The following is a 6968-nucleotide window of genomic DNA, read 5'->3' as shown; positions in this document are numbered from 1 at the left end:
ACGGGAAAAGTACGGGTAAAAGTACTCCGGTGTGAACGCGCCTTTTAGGTTTCCTTTAAAGGGATAGTTTAGTTGTTTTAAAGTGGGGTTTTATAAGGGTCTTATCCATGGTTTGTTTATTGCCTACAGTAGATACCATCAGTTTAGAGGGCTACTTTCAAAATCTATTGAGTATCACAGTGCAAAAGTAACCCGATTACTTTCCGTTGCTTTTGGATTAAGTTATATAATAATAATATCAAATGCAATTCCAATAAATAAAAGAGAAAATAAATATCAATAAGGTGTTTTTTTATTTAAGTGTATTAGAAAAGATGAAACCAAGATTTTTAGGATCAAACATGTGTCTTTTTAAACAATAGAATAATATAGTTCACAAATGTTAAACTGATTACACGTTTCTTTAAAATAACTAAGGGAATACAGTTACTTTTTTTGTATCCTGATTAATCCTGAGTACACTTAAAAAAAATGCAAAGTTGACTTTAATTAAAGGTGGGGTAGGTAATTTTGGAGAAACCAGCTCGAGATCGCTAGAATTTGAAAATACACAGCCGGAGAAAATCTGCCACTTCCTTACAGAGCCCCTCCTCCAACACACACGAACGTGCACATGACCAATGAGGGCACGAGATAAGTTTGTGCACAGATGGAAGGCTGACAGGCAGGTAGGCCATCCAGTTATTTTAGCCTGGTCATACTTTTTACAGTACTACGGCTTCCACAGATGATATTTTTTTATGGATTTTTTGTCAAAGCACTTCAGATATTCATTGCTATCGGGATGTTAAGAGCATTCCATGGAATATAATAAAAAGTGTATCTCGAGCCGGTTTCTCAAACTTACCTACCCTACCTTTAAATGTCAACAGATTTCACATAACTGTATTAGATTAATTTAAAGCAATAATATTATGTTGAACCTTTTTAAAACGTAATATTATTGCTTTCAACTAACCTAATACAGTTGTGTTCAACTTCATTTACATTACATGTTAATTACATTTCATTAGAGTCAACGTTTTTTCAGTTTTTTCAGTGCAGTCTCATTATGTACCGTATATTTCAAATGATTCATTTGACTTTAGGGAGTTGCTGGTTTACCCTGCCTCCATCGGTTAGTTTGTGTGTTTAGTTAGTTCAGATTCAAAGTGACACACTAACAGAAACAGGTCTACAGATATAATCGCATAACATTGGAAAGAGCGTTATGACAGCAAAATCGAATATTCTAAATATAGTGTGCACCTCACCAGGCTTGGGGGGTGACAGATTTCGTGTAACAGGATAATGTATTAAGGATAAAAAGGTAACTGTATTCCCTAACAGTTACATAAAAAGGTATATTTACTGACTGAATTTCATTTTTGGATTACATTCAGGCTACTTTCAGTCCTAAATCATTTGTAAGTGTCTTATTTTCTACGGTCACATTGTTCTGTCTTACATAAAACACTTAACATCGTATTGTTATTTATTTGCATTGCATTTAGTATTGAGGTTATCCAAAAGATAAGATTAAAGGTGGGGTATGTCATTTTGGAGAAACTAGCTTGAGCGCGCTAGAATTTGAAAGTACATTACCGGAAAAGATCTGCCCCTTCCTTCAGGCTTCCTTACAGAGCCCCTCCTCCAACACACACGAACGCGCACATGACCAATGAGGGCACGAGATAAGTTTGTGCACAGATGGAAGGCTGACAGGCAGGTAGGCCATCCAGTCATTTTAGCCGGGCCGGCTAAAATGATTGGTTGTGCTTTTTACAGTACTACGGCTTCCACAGATGATATTTTTTATGTATTTATTGTCAAAGCATTTAATATATTCATTGCTATCGGGATGTTAAGAGCATTCCATGGAATATAACAAAAAGTGTTTCTAAAATAAATGACATACCCCACCTTTAACAACATTTTTTTACATGTAACTAGTAATTGATTGTAACAGAATACATTTTTAAAGTAACCCTACACTGTTATTATTCTTATTTCATTTAGGTGGTATAAATATATGAATCTGCTGCCCCTGCCCCCGTACATCAGTATCTTCCTTACAGTATCTCCCGTCTGCTTCACACTGTTCTGATTATGGATGCCCCTCATGCAGCCACTTTAAAACAGCACGACTGTCCCTTTAACCGTCACGTTGATTCCCAAATCTCAGTTCTTCATAGTTTGTTGTTCAGGGAGCCCTTGCCAGCCTCTAGCAAAACAATCAGAACTGTGCTCCAGGACCATTTGAGGCTAAAAGAGCACGTCCTTCTACTTCATCTGCACTCAAAAAACTGTAACTGACTTTTATTAAATGTATTATGTAAACACATTTCCAATAACTGTATTGGGTTAGTTGAAAGCAATGATATTAAGTTGAAGCTATTATTATTGCTTTCAACTAACCTTATACAGTTATGTGAAATCTGTTGATATAATACATTTAATTAAATTCAACGTTTCAGTTTTTTCAGAATAGATATTTTTAGTTAAAGCAGCAAAGACCCTCAGAAAGACATTATTCACCTGCGTCCTGGAATCATGTTTTATTTATTATCTGGTGACTAGATGTTCCAATGAGCTGTTATTCTGCTATCGTTTTTTAACATTGTTCCATCACTAACATATTGTGGCGTATGTTGAATATACAGGGGTGGGCACAATAACACATGTATGCAGTGGTGGCATGTAACCAAGTACATTTACTCAAGTACTGCACTTAAGTAAAAAAATCGAGGTACTTAATGAGTATTTTCATTGAATATACTTCATACTTTTACTTCACTACATTTTGCAGGCAAATGTTCTACTTTTCTCTCCACTACATTGTATTTACAGATTAAGTCAATTTCAGGCAATCATTATTAATATGTGTTTATCTTCACTGTGTGTTGCTGTATTTTATTATTGTTTTTATTGTAGCATATCGCATTTGGTCACACCTCCAAGTGTGATGTGGGCGCTCCATTAAACTGCGAGTCCGATCCCCCCCCCCTCTCACAGGCCTAACAGTTCTCCGTTTCATGCAACACGTTATTGTGCCCAGCTCTGTTTCGTTATTTTTGTTATCCTTGTTATTGCTTTGTGACTTTAAAGTCACATATTTCGTGCATCTTATTAAGTAATGTATTCATGTCACATAATCTATTGAGCATTTAAATAAAGGTTGATTCCAATTTGGTTATTTTGTATGACATTTTGATATATAACTTTTGTTTTAAGATTTTCTCTTAACTTAACATTTGTTTAAACTCTCTGGAGGTGGGGAGTGTATGCAGAATGAGACTCATAATATTCTTATTCACCACAAATATATGGTCACAGACATATGCTGTTTATAGTACAGCAGTACATGGCTAGTTTCTGTTACATTCTGCAGGGATTACACTGACTAGATCAATACCTAATACATCACCACTTAATCACATTTCAAGCAGCAGCGACGTGGAAGTAGCTGCAGCAATAGCAGCAGCAAGCAATGCATGGAGAGAGATCAGGCAGGTTAAATAGAGCGGCATATTAAGGAGACTCTGTTTGGTTGGTTGTAGAGTGGCAAGGGGCGTTATGTATGAAGCGTAAGTGCTCCAGTTGACTGCCTGAACTAGCTCGCAGGCTTCGCCCCATTTATTGCCAAGTTTACACATGAGGAATGTGCTTGGTGTGTTTGGTGCATACATTCAAACATTGTAAGAAAAGGACCATCAAATAAAACAATGAATACAAAAAAATATTTTAAGAAAACTATTATAACATTAAAATATAGCAAGATCTACATGGAATATAAATTAGATATAGATATAAACGTACAAATAAAATAAGACATAATGCACTATTAAACTTATATTACACACTCAGCCCTCCAAACATGGCTTTCTTTCTTAAACCTCCCCTATAATTGGATAGAAAGGAACTGTGCTTTCCTCCTAAACCACAACAGAGACATCACCATTTACTTTGATTTGAATCTTCACCTTTCTTCTCATCCTTTTTACTCATGTCAGGTTAAAAATGTGAACTCTACAATAGATACAACTCGAAGCAGTTAGATATTTTGGCTTTCACTTGGTTATAAGAAGACTTCTTCTTCACTGGGAATCCAGCACAGCCCCTTCCAGCGCTCAGTGGCTTAGCGATGTGAAGTCTTCCCTGAAACTGGAAAATATGAAATATTCTCTGAGAGGCGATCCCTGTAAGTTTACACTAAGTGGCAACCCTTCTTAACCATCTTCAAATCTCTTCCATGTTTGTGTCTGTCAGTTTGTTAATCACTCTCTTACAATTTGCAATAAGACTATTAAACACCTGAGCTCTGTTAAGTGCTCCGATAAACAGCCTTTCATGACTGAGGGTTTTGTTTCTCTGGTAGGGAGCGATGAGAAGGTGCATATAAAAATATTAGGCGACACCGGTGCATTTCACTCATTTATTTTAGCGTCTGCTTTACCGTTTTCAGAGGACATGTACATGGGGTTGTTTGTTCCAGTGCTGGGAATGGGATTGAATGTTCTTCAGGTACCTCTCCATACAATTATGCTGTTTTCGGATCTGTTTCAGGGTGAAGTAGCGGTTGGCGTGCGGCCAGCTCTGGGGTCACGATGATCCTGGGGGTACATTGCGGGTAGTCGGGTGTGGGCTGATGGGGCACCTCCTGCTATCGTGGCTCCAGTGCCCCTGGATAGTAGTAAGCCAGACAAGAGCGAAACGGAGTACCCTGACGTGTTTACAGCATGCGCTGTGACACGGGCAATGAAGCGTGGTCAGGCGGAGGACATGAGCTCAGCTGAAATCGATGAGGCCTCACCGCAGCATGGTGTGACGTGTCTCGAGATTCCCTGGTCGGTTTCTCACGGTGAGCTGGTGGAGGAACAGTGTGCGGATGCGTCTCTAAAAGGTCTGATGGAGAGTGTTCTGCCTGGTGGGGAGGTGAGAAATCGTGCTCGGGGGTATTTTTTTCAGAATAATGTCCTAATGAGAAAGTGGGTTCCTCAGTTGAAGCACTTCGTTGGTGAGCCGGTTTACCAGGTTGTGGTGCCTTCCGGGTTCCGTGCCTTGGTGTTGCGGATGTCCCACGATGAAGCCGGCCATTTGGGCGTCAGGAAGACGTACGACCGGATCCTGAGGTATTTATTTTGGCTCTTATTAAAAAGGGATGTGTCCACTTACATTAAGTCATGTCATACTTGTCAGCTAACCAGTAAGCCTAACCAGATCCTGAAACCTGCGCCGGTGTATCCGATACCAGTTACAGGTCAGCCTTTTGAGCATTTCACTATTGATTGTGTGGGCCTGTTACCTCCTTCTAAATCAGGTGCTAGTTACCTACTGACAGTGATGTGCCAGAGCACAAGATATCCGGCGGCATATCCTCTACGCACGATTACGGCCAGGTCTGTTGTACGTGCTTTGTCGCAGTTTTTTTCCATCTTTGGTGTTCCTAGGATTATTCAGTCTGACCAGGGGTCGAACTTCACGTCCCATTTGTTTGCACAGGTGTTAAAGCAACTACGCATTAAGCACAACCAGGCAACTGCTTATCACGCGCAGAGCCAGGGGGCGTTAGAACGGTTCCACCAGACGTTGAAGTCGATGTTGCGTGCGTATTGTGTCCAAATGAACGGAGACTGGGAGGAAGGTTTAGCCTGGCTGTTGCTGGCGGCAAGGGAAGTTGTCCAGGAGAGCACAGGGTTTAGCCCCAATGACCAAGTGTTTGGTCATACGGTGCGGGGCCCTTTGGCATTGTTGCGGGACGGTTGGACCAAAGACAAACCACCTCAAAAGCTGGCTGAGTATGTGAGTGGTTTTAGGTATAGGCTTTTTAAAGCCCAGGAGGTGGCTAAGAGCAATTTGACCTCCGTGCAGGAAAGGATGAAAAAAATATATGACCGCCAAGTTGAGAAGCGTGTTTTTCTTCCGGGATATCAGGTGCTCGCTGTACTGCCAATTGTGTCCTCCCCATTTCAGGCAAAGTGTTCTGGTCCATATTCGGTGGTGAAGAACGTTTCAGAACTGAATTATGTGATAGCGACCCCTGATCGTAGGTCCCCTACTCAGCTCTGTCATGTGAATTTGTTGAAGCCATACTTCACTCGAGCAGCTCAGTCAGCCAACCGGGAAGGGCTGTTGCCCGGTGCCCACGCGACGTGTTTGTCAGTCTCTGCGTCCCATCAGGCTGTGGCAGAGCAGGACGGACAGACTTTGTCGGGCCCCGATGATGCTATCCTTTATGGCCGGCAAGAATTCAGAGTCTCTGCAAAATTTGGATGGTTTGTTTAAGCATTTGGACGTTGCCAAGCGCAAGCAACTAACTGATTTGGTTAGCCGTTATCCGTGTTTGTTTGGTGATACGCCGACTCGCACGCATTTGGTAGAGCATGATATAGATGTTGGAGGTGCTGAACCCATTAAGCAGAGGTTTTATCGTGTGCACCCAGAGAAACGCAAGTATCTTGATGCAGAGGTCAAACACATGCTTGACAATGGGATTGCTGAGCCGTCCTGTTCTAGCTGGGCCTCACCCTGCCTGCTGGTGCCGAAGGCAGACAACACTCCAAGATTTTGTTCAGACTTTCGTAAGGTCAATAAGGTTACAAAATCAGATTCTTTCCCGCTTCCCCGTATGGAGGATTGTATTGACCAGGTTCGATCGGCTAAGTTTGTCAGTAAATTTGACCTCTTGAAAGGCTACTGGCGGGTTCCTTTGTCTAAGAGAGCACGGGAGATTGCCGCGTTTATTACACCCACAGGGTTATACTCTTAATGTGTGATGCCCTTTGGTTTACGAAATGCGCCGGCGACGTTTCAACGCCTGATGAACAAGGTTGTCGGAGATCTGGAAGGATGCTCGCTATATCTGGACGATTTGGTCGTCTACTCGGATGACTGGGGAGTCCATCTTGTTCGCATGAAAAAATAGTTTGACCACCTGGCTAACGCTAATCTGACAGTTAACCTCGCCAAGTGTGAGTTCGCAAAGGCCA

The sequence above is a fragment of the Trematomus bernacchii genome, unplaced genomic scaffold, assembly GCF_902827165.1.
Source record: "Trematomus bernacchii unplaced genomic scaffold, fTreBer1.1, whole genome shotgun sequence".
Taxonomy (NCBI): Eukaryota; Metazoa; Chordata; class Actinopteri; order Perciformes; family Nototheniidae; genus Trematomus; species Trematomus bernacchii.
Note: the sequence above shows the minus strand (reverse complement) of the source record.